This window comes from Lissotriton vulgaris, chromosome 3_1 (genome assembly GCF_964263255.1).
Source record: "Lissotriton vulgaris chromosome 3_1, aLisVul1.2, whole genome shotgun sequence".
NCBI classification, from domain to species: Eukaryota; Metazoa; Chordata; class Amphibia; order Caudata; family Salamandridae; genus Lissotriton; species Lissotriton vulgaris.
Window position 1 is genome coordinate 2,122,383,230 of NC_141689.1, and position 14,410 is coordinate 2,122,397,639.

A 14,410-nucleotide genomic window follows, 5' to 3' on the forward strand; every position below is an offset into this window, starting at 1 on the left:
ACTCATGACCCCTTCGTCTTTGTTGACGGTGCATTCTCTTCATGACCATCTATGTGTGTAACTCTTCCTATGTGTACTTGTACAGCCTCTTTTGAACTCCTGTGTGGGTATTAAAGACCCACAGCTCTTCTACACCTTGTGTTACCTCATACACTGCCGAAGGGTATTGTATGGATGTAGTTCCCCCTCATGAGGTTTAATAAACTATTCTCTTGATATTTCAGCTTCCATGCCAACTTCTATATATTGGTCTGAGGGCTTGTGCGCAAAGAAGGGCAAACCCCTAGCACCGGTAGGCTTTGGTGAGGTCTACTTCTTGACGTAAATAATTAATTTACTCTCTTAATTTCTATGCAGGTAAGTACTTAATCAATAATAACTCAATCAGAATGAAAAAAGACAGAGTCCGTGGTGTTAGAGTTTCTAAGGGTTTTATTCCTCATAAAGGAATCAGGATATCATGTTCTGACCACCACAGGGGTGTCAGAAGGGATAGAGCGCCGTCGTTTATTGACAATACATAGCTTATATACTTGATTTATACCATAAGAATCAATGTAAGAGGCGTAACAGCTGAGAGAAGACAAGATAACAGTATACACGTGGTACTAGTACATCATCAAGAGGCGTAAACTAGGCGTGAACCAGAGGTGTGTGCTAGAAACGTCACTGATAAGTGACGCAAGTGGGTGGCACCAAGGGGTGGTGCTAACAGAATGTTGCAATGTCAGCAGAAATCGGAAGCTTGGATGCGCGCGCAGCTGCATGACGTGTGATTGACGGGGTGCAGGGGACTTGACATTCACACTGACGGAAAGAGACAGAAGTCTGGCATGTCAGATCAACTTGTACTTCTATCATATCTGATATCTGATGTTTAGGAACTATGCTATCTGGGCGGAAAGGTCTCTAGGGCAGAAGCTGTTCTATGCTAGCTGTGGATGCGTGTATAAGCGCCTAAGTGTCTACATGTGAGGCGTGGGGCATGGGGCCTTCCATGGAAGCATGGCAACAGAGGCTATGAATTACTTGCATTAAGACAGGTCGGCCCTTTGGCTCTGCAGCTGGAGAGGATGTTTACAGGATCTAGTAGGCAGGAATGTATTCTCGGGGAGCGGAACAGATAACTCGAAGGTTATAGTCAGTCTTGGCAGAAAGCAGGCTTGAGCTGAGCGCGAGGGGCCGCGCTGAAAGTAGGACAGAGTTCACGGGTACAGAGGTAGCCTGGGCAGAGTCAGGAGCCACAAAAGAGGTTCAGATGGCAGGAATTCAGGGCCTACTCTTGCTAGAGCAGGAATACATGAAAAGTGTACCACAAAAAGACGGTGGCATAGCATACTTAGGAACGGACTACATAATCCATTCATGGTGGATCTGAAAGAGGACAGGTTAACGGTGGACGCAAATGTATTTGCGTCTTCATAGCTGGCACAGGAGGGAAGTTACATGCACTTTAAGCTGGTACATGGAGTCGGTGGGGTACGCGCTAGGGAACACAACATGACCAAAAATTTAATTTTCCTCATTCCCTCCTTGTTCCCTACGGACCCTTCATAAAATATCGATCCTCATGAACCGATCAGTTTGTTCTTGTAGCATCATTTGTTCTTCTTTCTTTCGTTTACGTTTTGAGAGGAAACTGGAGTGTTCAATACAGGAAGTGGCACACAGTCCACAAATCGCTGGCCCACACTGTAGGCACAGGCAGCAACTGAATACTAGGACTAGGCCAATGCCTAGGAAGGATAGGATCTTCCATCCCCAAGCTGTTAACGTTGTCCAGAACCAACCGGACCAAGTCCAGGTGCCTGGATTCTGATGTATCTGATTTGCAATTTTATGAAGACGGGTGATAGCTTGATATACAGATGGTGCGTTTTGTGGAATGAAAACACAGCAACTTGACCCGATGACCTTACAGGCTCCACCTCTATCTGCCAAGATGACGTCAATTACAAGACGATTCTGAAGGACAACAACCCGCATAGCGGACTGCTCTTCTGTTAAGTTACCTAAGGCGGAGGCAGTTTCATTTACTACTGCTTCAAGTGTTCTAGTTAATCTGCGTATTAATTTACTATTCTGGACAGGTCCTAAAAAGAAAAAGAATCCTTTATTAAAGTCAGTGTACTGTTCCCATGCCGTTTCTGTATAGTCGACAAGTGGGATATCTCTTCTGGGTCTATTCTTTACTAGATTGGTATTTCTATGGTAATCAGGAGGAGCTAGAAAAACAGGTGGCAAAAGGAATGCAATGTAACAGGTACCATCCCAATCTGGAGGTAGACGTATGTATGCGGTATGACCACAAACAAAGTATGAGTGACTGATAGCTTTAAAAGACGATTTTCCATGATCACTGAATTCGACCACAGTAGTGCATTTACTATGACCTAAGTGTACTGAACCTTTCTTCTTGATACATAATTCACCAGTGACTGGCAGTACTGACATAATGGGTAGAACTGGTGTGGCTTCGGATTCGACAGTAAGAATCATAAGGCTAATTGTATAATTACCTAATCCATATACTTCATTTTCTAGATCTGTTCCTATTCTAGTGGGGAGTCCCTCCTTATCTGGGTGACAGACGTCTAGTAGGACTAAGTTCAGGTTTCCCCAAACCCAACCCCCATTGAAAACAGCAATGTCGGGATCTAAAGAATTAATTATTTTAAACCATGCTCCACAGGAGCCATTGTGAGTGAACGGGTACGGAAAGAGAGGCAGAGCTCCCTTGTAATTCTGGTAGGGAGGGAGTCGGCCACATATCCAGCAATTTGTAGCATTGTTAGTTTGATGAGAATGATGTAACATACTAATGAATGTATTGTTGCGCAGCGCAAGTCTGTAGGAAAGCTCGTGAGGAGGTAACTCACTAAAAGTGTGTTCAGCGGAAACATTGTAAGCAGATTGTTCACGCTTGAAAATAGGATAATAGATGGGCAATAAAATGCTAGCAACAATAATTAAAATACTGAGAATAAACATAATTATTAGTGTCACTATGCAGTGACTACGAAGTGATTTGCAATATGTACGTTTCTTTGCTTCTCTCTCTCTAACTCGATCTAGGGGATACATGTCAGAAACTATTTAACCGATTCACCTAGGGGAGGACTTAAACAATTAAACTGTCTGACTTGCTAGATCGTAATTTCATGCGATATTGTTCTTGAGGAGTCTTTTCTCGTTGCGATTCGGTAAAGTCTTTGGTAACACAGTCTTTGGTGGGGGTGGACGAGTCTGGGTCAGGTTTCAGTCCAGCAAACTTTTTTATGTGACTCGTGTGTACCCACCCCTTTCTTCCCTCGATCTTCACCGCCGTCCTTGTTGTCAGAAGAACGGTCTTCGGAGACTTCCAGCGGGGCTCCAACGGACTTTTTCTGTCGAAGTTGCGGACGAGGACAGTATCACCGGGACGGACGTCATGTGCCTTTACATCAGTGTTGTCAGGGAAGGCTGCGGCAACCTGTGAACGACATGATTGGAGTGCAGACATCAAGGAGGCAAGGTAATCTGTTAACATGTTAGAATCAACATCAGTAATCTTTTTTGGAATGGGCGTCCCCCACATATTCGGTGGTCTTCCAAAGACCACCTCGTACGGAGATAGCCCTGATCTCGAATGGGCGACCATTCTCATATAGAATAGTGCCACTGGCAGGGCGACTATCCAGTCGACCCCTTTATCCTGACATATTTTGGCAAGGCGGATCTTTAGTGTCTGGTTATGCCTCTCAACAAGGCCTGCGGCTTCTGGATGTCGGACACAATGGAACTTCCACTGGTATCCCAGTAACAAGGAAACTTCTTTCATTAAAGCAGACGAGAATGGCTGACCGTTATCTGAGTACACGACACGAGGCAGGCCGTATCGTGGGAAAAATTCACGAACCAACTGTTTGGCAGTGGTCGGAGCAGTGTAATCTGGGACTGGGTATGCTTCGGTCCAGCGGGACAGAGCACAGACAACTACGAGAACATATTTAAATCCTCGACAACGGTCCATCTGGATATAATCCATCTGGAGGACTTCAAAAGGGTAATCGGGAGGATGAAATCCACCTTGCTCTACAGGGACGCTTTTACCTGGATTGAACTGACAACAGATCATGCAAGTACGCACTTTCTGTTTTGCTGCTGCTCGTAAGTGTTTATTGTTCCAGAGATTTTGTAAACTGTCTAGCATTGCTTTCTCTCCTAGATGTGCAGGACTATGTGCTGTATTTATCATGACTTGAACCATAGAGTCAGGGAGAAACCATGTAGATTTTCCCTTCGTCATCCACCCTTGATCTGTCTGGATCCCTCCTAGTTCGATCCATTTCTTTATTTCTTCTGGAGTAGCATGTGTCTGAATGTCAATAACATCTAGTGTGGGATCCCTGACTGTCATACAGTTTGTCGGATCTGTTGTCTTTGTCGTATCATTTATCTGAGTGTGAGTCAGTGCTGTATGTTTTGCTGTCTGATCTGCCAGGTCGTTACCCTGGGAAACAGAATCTGTGACTTTAGTGTGTGCTTTACACTTCATGACAGATATGGCTGAGGGCAGATGTATTGCTTCTAACAGTGCTTGAATGAGAGGACCATGTTGTATCTTTGTACCATGAGAGGTCAGAAAACCTCTTTCTTGCCACAGCATGCCGAAGTCGTGTACAACTCCGAACGCATAACGGGAATCTGTGTATATGTTAACATTTCTGTTCTTGGCTAGAATACAGGCTCGGGTCAGAGCGATGAGCTCTGCCGCTTGAGCAGACAGTGTATCAATACGGTATGTTTCTTTAACTTCAGTTTCAGTGGTCACGGCATACGCGGCCACTAACTCTCCTGTACTTGTTCTCATGCATGAACCATCCACATAAAGTGTCAGGTCTGGATTTGTCAATGGAACATCTGTTAAATCTCGTCGGGGCTTTGTTACTGCATTAATGATCTCTATACAATCATGTGGGGCTGGATCTGTCATAACTGTAGGTAACAGTGTTGCTGGGTTCAGGATACTGCAGCGTCTGATTTCTATGTGCGGCTGGAATAATGTCAATTCGTAACCTGTAAGTCGTGCTATAGTCAAGTGTTGAGTCTGGGTTCTGTTTAACAGAACCTCTACAGAATGTGGAACTTGTACTGTTAACTGATGACCTAAAACAATTGAGTCGCTTTGTCTGATTGCTAACGCTGTTGCTGCTACTGACTTTAAACATGCAGGGAGTGCCTGTGCTACTGAATCCAATGTACTTGAGAAATAAGCGCAAGGCTTATGTGAACCTGCTTGATCTTGAGTGAGGACAGACAATGCTGTACCGTCACGTTCTGTAACAAAAAGTGTAAACGGTTTACTGTAACATGGTGTCGCTAAAACTGGTGCTTGGCATAAAGCTTTCTTTAATTCCTCAAAGGCTTGTGTGTGTTCCTGAGTCCAAGGGAGGGCAATGGAAGTTGCAGCCTCCTGCGTCGTTAACTGGATGAGTGGTTTAGCTAGAAATGCATATTGAGGAATCCATTGTCTGCAGTACGAGGTGAGGCCTATGAAGGCCCGCACTTCTTTTTGTGTCTGGGGTCGTGGCATATTTATAATTAACTGAATGCGATCGGAAGTGAGCTGTCTCCCCACTTTGGACAGCAAGTGACCCAAGTACACAACTTGCTGAACACAGAATTGTAGCTTCGAAGGGGACACCTTGTGTCCCTTGTCGGCCAGGAAATGCAAAACTGTCAGAGATGCTTGTTCACATTCGGGCTCACTTCGTGCGGTGATCAGTAGATCATCGACGTATTGCAGTAAAGCTGTATTAACTGGCATTTGGATACAATCTAGTTGTCTTTTCAGTGCTTGACTATAGATGCTGGGGCTTTCTGTAAATCCTTGAGGTGCGCGGGAAAATTTGAAACTTCGTCCATTTAAACTGAATCCGAAGAGATATTGGCTCTCCGGGTCAATAGGTACACTGAAGAAAGCGTTCTTGAGATCGATCACAGTAAAGAACGTTGCTTCTGAATCAATAGCAGTCAATAGGGAAGAGATATCGGGGACCACAGGATACTGTGGTACAATACATTTATTCAGCTCTCGAAGATCAATCACCAGCCGATATACTGGCGGTGCATTGCGGTCTGTACGTTTAAGAATTGGAATGATAGGTGAATTACAGATATTGGAGTCGGTCTCTACGACCACTCCCTGGGCAATAAGCTCTTCAATTATTTTCAGTAAAGCCACTACAGCATCGGGTGGTAACTTGTATTGTCTGATTCTGGGTAGAACAACTCCTGTCTTGAGTGTTACACGATATGGAGTGATATGCATACAACCTACATCTGCTGGGCCTTTTGCCCATAAGTGATCTGGTACATTTTTCAATCTGACATCAAAATCACGCAAAACATAATGACCCTTGAAATCCCGTAGAAAGAGTCTAATTCCCTCCGGGGAACAGCATATTATAGCTCCTAGAGCCTTCAGTGTTTTAATTCCTAACAGATTTTCTGGACACGATTTCGTAAGTAACAAATCTGTAACTCGAGATAATGGACCCACAGCTAGTGGTACTGGTTCTGATACTTCATTTATAATAGGCTGCCCTGAAAAACCAAGGGAAACATTCTGTGAGCCTGAGAGGGGTGCCCCTGGGACTTCATTGTGACTTATTGTAGTGCGACTTGCCCCTGTGTCAATTAAAAACTTTCTGTCTTTTCCTAATACGTGACTGTGTACATAAGGACCTTCTTGATCTACAGGAATTTCAATAAGAGGCAAATCACTTTCCCTCCCTAGGCTGTTTCATGTATAACGGGGATAATCTGGATATGCCGACTGGGCATACTGATACATCTGTTGTGATACTTGCCGAGTTGCGGCAATGGGCTGTGTCTGGGCATGTTGTGGCTGCGGTACTGCTACTGTCTGTACTGTGTGGGACTGATCATGCATAGGCTGTGTATTCTGTATTGGCTGTTCGTTCTGTGAGGTCTGTTGATGACCCTGTTCATGTCTAGGCGGACGCGGTCTTTCTTTAGTTTTACCTGTCTCGATGTTATGTTTCAGGACTGGACATTCATGTACGTAGTGACCTGGCTGCTTGCAATAATTACATGTCCCTTTAACGGGAGCGGCAGAATGATTGGTCTGGGCCCCACCTTTCCTATGACCGTCGGCTGGAATCGTCTGAGCTACTAACATTTTCATTTTCGTGTCTTTCATACGTTTCTGTTCCTGATCTTGTTCTTCCCTAATTCTGTTCTGGTGATATTGTAACATTTGTAACATCTGGGATGGCGTGTTTGCTTGCCAAGTACTTTCAACTTTGTACACTCTATTTTTAACTAATGGTAGGGCATTCTCGACTAGTTTTGTTACAAAAAGGTGTGGGTATGACTCGCTGCTAACTTTTAGGCCACTATTTATAATGAAACATTTCTCGAATCTTGAATAAAAGTCACTAGTATCTTCATCTTGTTTCTGTTTACAGGACGAGATTGCGTCCCAATCTTCCTTTCTAGTTGTCAATAATCTTGGCAAAACCTGTACTATTAAACCTGGTAATGCTTTAGTCTTGTCCCCAAGGCCTAACCCTGGGACTCGTTTGCTTTCCTCGTCTTCTATTTCTGCCTATGCTATCTTTGACTCTCCCACCTCCCAATCCTTTTCCTTTAATTTCTCGTAAATGCCCGTGGGCAACAGTACTTTTAACATTTTCATAATATCATCATACGTGTAATCTCCCATCAGTAACATGTCTTTAAGCTCTCTATGAAAACCTGCAGGGTCTTTATCATGGCACGGAACTAATTTCTTCATTTCTAACAGTTCTAACTTAGTCAGTGGTGTGTGAACATACACACGCTTCAAGCGTTGGTCCGCACCCATAACTGGGTGTACTTCTCGTAAGGGGTTCTGACTTTCAATGCCACCACCGCATTGCATGTGGTACGTTTTCCTTTCTGGAGGCGGGGCGGGGACATATTCGGGACTTATGAAGGTGCTATATTTATGTCGTTGTTCTAGAATTATTTGTATTAATTTGGTACTAAAACCTCTCCATCTATCCATGAGTAGTGCTTCTAATGTTTCATGTAAGGGACCTGGATCAGAATGATGGTTTCTGAACTTGATGAGGAGGTGCTGAATCATGTATACACCTGCTATTTTCTGCTCTTCCGGGGAAAGGTTCAAGAATGTCTGTACTAACGTGTCATCATTATACATGTCTGGGTTTTCGGCCCATAATACAGCTGACCGGGCTAGTTCCTGTTCATCCATAGAATTGAGTACATGGTACCCCACTCGGTCTCGAAGCCTTTTATCAGTTTCCTGGAACTGATGTTCAGAAGAATTCGGATTTGTTAACTCAGAGAGAAAGACTCTCTTGCTTTCTGGACGGACACCTTTCCTAAGGTAGGCTCCCCTACCTACATATGCTATAGTATCTGTAGACCTTCCTGGTGCTTCATGTTCATCTTCCTCCTCGGAGGAAGCTTTATCATTCTCTTCCTGGTGTGCGGTCAATACTGCCTTTCTAATTTTCTGGGACATACTGGCTATGCAAGCCCCTTTATCATGCTTTCCTTCGGCTATATTTTGACCCCACTTGTTTAATGCGTCTAATTCACTTTGATCTGTCCCGGGCCTGTCTCGTTCTCTTATTACACAATTTATAAAAAATCGTAATATCTGTGCTTGAGTGTCAACTTTCTGTTTATGCATGGCAGCTTTGACACTGTCGGGGTCTTTCCCTGTCTGTATAAACTTATATAGTCTGTCGAGAAGTTCCTGCATTCCTACATAGCATAGCAAGCTATCAGTGGCAGATCTTAATCGTAGTGATGCTAATATCATTAAATCGTCTTTTCCGGGTACTGGATCATATCTGCAAACTGACATCTTCTCTTTAAATGCGTCAAGCCGGGATAAGTGGGGAGACTGGAAAGGATTCTGCGTGTCCCTTAAATTTAATCTGTGTGTCGGTGGCGGGGTCTGTAGACCCGCTGTCGCACCTCCTGAGGCGGATGCTTGGGCATTATCTCTCCGCGGAGTCTGGATCTGAGTCTGAATTGGTCGTTTAGTAAGATCAGGTAGAACTGGTTTCGGTAGGTCTGTCTTGAGTGCGGGAAGTGGCGGAGCTGGCGGAACAGGGGAGGTCTGTCGTGGTACCGGCGGAACATTATCTGGGGCGCAGTGCCACCCCCATCCCTGTCAGTAGGCAGGGCACGAACAGGCAGATTGGTATAAGCTGGTGCTACATCCTCTAGATATGAATTTAGGAATATGTCTTTAGTAGTTTTATGCATTTACTTTAGTTGGAACTAATGGTGTCGGTAAGTTTTTCGGTGTTTCTGATTGGGCTTCAGATGTGTCATCTGCTGCAAGATACATACCGTTTACAAGATTATTTCGGGCACGATCTATTTGTTCTGTTTTTACTCGGATCCCTTCGGTAACTAATTCGTTTTCTTGGTCTTTATCTGATTCTTTAAGTCTGTCTTCTCTACGGAGTGCTTTGTCAGCACGCTTACGTGATTCCTTACGCCAAAATTCTATGGCGTCCTTCTGAGATTGTCTAGCTTTCTTTTTCCATAATGCTTCTTCTACCCTCATGATGCACTCGGCATCCCACGTTCCGGTAACAGGCCATCTGTGTCTTTCGTCTAGGTGTTTGGTGTAATCGGCCCATAAGTCTAGATATAATATGGCATCTATGCCATGTTTCTGATACATAAAATTGCCTGGAGTGTCCCTAGGGGGGATAGGAATTTCTTCCTCCAGTAACCCTTTCCTAGTTCCTATCTGTTTTAACTTGTAAAAAAACGGCATCTTGCTTACTTATTACTGAATCCTAGATCCTTATTCCTTAATACTCTTGACAGCTAGATTATACGAGAAACACAATAATACACGTTAAACAGTCACATTCATACCACAACATTAATCACATAAAAACATTGAAGACATAGATGACTACCCCCCTATACTGGATGTACTGCTCAACAGTACGGATACACTGGTGTAACAGTGCAAAAATTCGGAATACTTGATATACTGCTAAACAGTACAGATACACTGCCTAAAAACAGTGCAGACCGGACTTGCGTACCCAAACCCGTCTAGATACGACCCAGCAATGGTACTCACCGGGAAGCACGGAAACAGAAGGCCTCGGAAAACTCGACTGGACTCGACTCGGAACTTCGGAAAACTTCGGAAAATTTCGGAAAACTTCGGAAAACTGGTGGGCCTCTTCACACCTCGGACCTTGCTTCTTTCGGCTAGGCTCTGGTCGGGATCCTCCGCACTCCTCACCGCCTCGTCTGGGCACTAATCGCAGTCTTCGTCACCTCCGTGGGTCAGAGGGAGATGCAGGAAATCCTGCCAGTACACGTGTGTTCCATCTAACTGATGGCAGGGGACACAGCTTGCAACGCACCAACCGGCGCGTGAGGTGGGGGAGGGGTCCCTATTCGGGCGCCAAAATGACGTAAATAATTAATTTACTCTCTTAATTTCTATGCAGGTAAGTACTTAATCAATAATAACTCAATCAGAATGAAAAAAGACAGAGTCCGTGGTGTTAGAGTTTCTAAGGGTTTTATTCCTCATAAAGGAATCAGGATATCATGTTCTGACCACCACAGGGGTGTCAGAAGGGATAGAGCGCCGTCGTTTATTGACAATACATAGCTTATATACTTGATTTATACCATAAGAATCAATGTAAGAGGCGTAACAGCTGAGAGAAGACAAGATAACAGTATACACGTGGTACTAGTACATCATCAAGAGGCGTAAACTAGGCGTGAACCAGAGGTGTGTGCTAGAAACGTCACTGATAAGTGACGCAAGTGGGTGGCACCAAGGGGTGGTGCTAACAGAATGTTGCAATGTCAGCAGAAATCGGAAGCTTGGATGCGCGCGCAGCTGCATGACGTGTGATTGACGGGGTGCAGGGGACTTGACATTCACACTGACGGAAAGAGACAGAAGTCTGGCATGTCAGATCAACTTGTACTTCTATCATATCTGATATCTGATGTTTAGGAACTATGCTATCTGGGCGGAAAGGTCTCTAGGGCAGAAGCTGTTCTATGCTAGCTGTGGATGCGTGTATAAGCGCCTAAGTGTCTACATGTGAGGCGTGGGGCATGGGGCCTTCCATGGAAGCATGGCAACAGAGGCTATGAATTACTTGCATTAAGACAGGTCGGCCCTTTGGCTCTGCAGCTGGAGAGGATGTTTACAGGATCTAGTAGGCAGGAATGTATTCTCGGGGAGCGGAACAGATAACTCGAAGGTTATAGTCAGTCTTGGCAGAAAGCAGGCTTGAGCTGAGCGCGAGGGGCCGTGCTGAAAGTAGGACAGAGTTCACGGGTACAGAGGTAGCCTGGGCAGAGTCAGGAGCCACAAAAGAGGTTCAGATGGCAGGAATTCAGGGCCTACTCTTGCTAGAGCAGGAATACATGAAAAGTGTACCACAAAAAGACGGTGGCATAGCATACTTAGGAACGGACTACATAATCCATTCATGGTGGATCTGAAAGAGGACAGGTTAACGGTGGACGCAAATGTATTTGCGTCTTCATAGCTGGCACAGGAGGGAAGTTACATGCACTTTAAGCTGGTACATGGAGTCGGTGGGGTACGCGCTAGGGAACACAACATGACCAAAAATTTAATTTTCCTCATGTGCTTGCCATGTGCTCCTTCCATCTTCGCTGTTGCCTACCCTTGTACTTTGCTCATATACTAGCTATACTTAGCCCCTGCTACATTACACATGCTCAGAAGAAGTCTTTGTAGAGGAAGTGGCTCCTGCTCGACAAACACTGAATGCCACTACTCCAAGCTACATTGAGCACCCTTATTTCTCCCTTCCCTACCATGAGCAGCAGCATAGAATATCCTATCTCAACAATACTTTCATTCAGATGTTGCACCATACCCACAACGCTACAAATATGACCAATTGTTGGGTGTGTGGAATGATGCCAGCTCATCAAAAAAAGGAGGAACACCTTTCATTTCTCTTCCATTCTCTCATAATGGTTATTGTCAAGTCTGGTTCGCACTTTTATTGGCTTCTAAAGTGGCTAATATTACTGATTTTGGTGTAGGGGGATTAAACTACTATCTTAATAAAGCGTGTTATCCTGATGAGGAAGGCGATACACAGGCTAAAGGGACTATATGGGAGATGGAAGAGTACCGAAGAGGAAATGCTTCTACACATTATGTTTACCCAAATACTCGAACATCTAAGGGTAATGGACCTCCTGTTATAGCTGTCACTAGAGCCCTAGCAGATTTATGTGTAAGTAGTGTTGGGAAAATTATAGTGGGAAAAAGTGAATGTGCTCTGGTTTTGAACATTGCTGGCACCAACAACAGTAGCTTCACATAACAAATAGTTTACCTGCGGAAATAAGGGATATTACCATCTACCTATTGGATGGTCTGAAATTTGCTATGTGTCCTTATTGTTACCTCCTGTGTTTCTGGCACCTGCATCATATCACAAGGACTATCAACTGTTTAATGACATTTACAAGAACAGATACAAAAGAACAATAAGTAATGATAAGGTAGATCAAACTGACACTGCACTGCAGCAACATATCGATTTCAATTTGGGGTTGTTCTTTTTTGTTGGTGCTGCATTAAACAGCAGGAAAATAAGGTGACTGACACGTGTTGTGGAAGCTGTAACCAACCAGACAGCTATGGCACTTGGGAACATTACAGAAGAACTACAAATTGCAAGGATTGTGGCCCTCCAAAATTGTATGGTCCTGGATAATGTCCTGGATGATTGAGGTGGTGAATGTTGCATCATCGGGAGTAGTTGTTGTGTCTTCATCCCTGATCATGTTCTTTAGTTTTTGATGCAATATCTAAGTTGCATAATATAGCTGCTGAGATTCACCCTTATACTGGCAAATGGACTTTAGCCGGTTGGCTGTGGGCACTGTTTACCACCTGGTTCTGGAAGTTGTTAGCGATATTATGTATATAGTTTGCGATTCTGATGACCTGCTGTTTATGTATACAATGCAGACTAATGCTTTGCTCCTTCTGTATCACTGCTTGTACACCTACCAGACGTGATGTTAAACAAACGAATGCCCAACGTGTACTAGACAAAGAAGTTATGCAGATTGATGTACATGATGTATACTTAGACTCTTCTAGATTATAGATGTCTTCAGCTAATGCTAAAATGGTGGTCTGTTGTAAATAGACCAAGATCACTGTTAGCACTGAGCTGAAGCCATATAGTTTCTGGCAGCCATCTTGACTGACCATGTGCTTGCCATGTGCTCCTTCCATCTTCGCTGTTGCCTACCCTTGTACTTTGCTCATATACTAGCTATACTTAGCCCCTGCTACATTACACATGCTCAGAAGAAGTCTGTAGCTGCCCATGCACCTGCCCTAGCCTGTTACTGTCAGGCTGTTTTAACTAATGTCAGCAACTCATGACCCCTTCGTCTTTGTTGACGGTGCATTCTCTTCATGACCATCTATGTGTGTAACTCTTCCTATGTGTACTTGTACAGCCTCTTTTGAACTCCTGTGTGGGTATTAAAGACCCACAGCTCTTCTACACCTTGTGTTACCTCATACACTGCCGAAGGGTATTGTATGGATGTAGTTCCCCCTCATGAGGTTTAATAAACTATTCTCTTGATATTTCAGCTTCCATGCCAACTTCTATATATTGGTCTGAGGGCTTGTGCGCAAAGAAGGGCAAACCCCTAGCACCGGTAGGCTTTGGTGAGGTCTACTTCTACAGAACAATAAAAAAACATCTGTTTACAGAAACTAGTTGTCTAATACCATATGCTAGAGCTGCATCTGATCTATATATATGTAAACTAATTAAATGTAAGGAAATGTTCTGATACTATACTATATACATATAACATCTGTGTAACCGCATATGTTTGCCTTCCAAAGTGCTTCCTCCATTTATAATGTTTCTACAGAGGGAAAATATGCCACACAAATGTAGGTACACTGATATGCAATACCATAAAGAGGTATCTTTTGCACAGTATGTTCCTGCTGCCCATCCCATCTCCTATTCATTCTTCAATGAATGGCATCTGAACCTGAGGTTACTGGAAGAACCAGTTGTGTGAATGGTACCTCTGCTGGTGAGTGTAGCCTGTGACCTCTTCCTCTCAACACTTATTTCCATGCATTGCAGCAGCTCTGAGGAATAGACTTTCACCACTGACAGCCACTGACTTTCGTCCCATGTATCACTCCTCAACTGCATGCCGGGCATGTGCATGAGTGCTAGATGCACTACATGTAGGAATCTGTGAGCTGGCCCTACACAGTGCCTCAGGGTAAAGCATGTGACTCTCTGATGTTGGTTCTTTTTTAAGGTTCTTCCCAAGTCCTAGC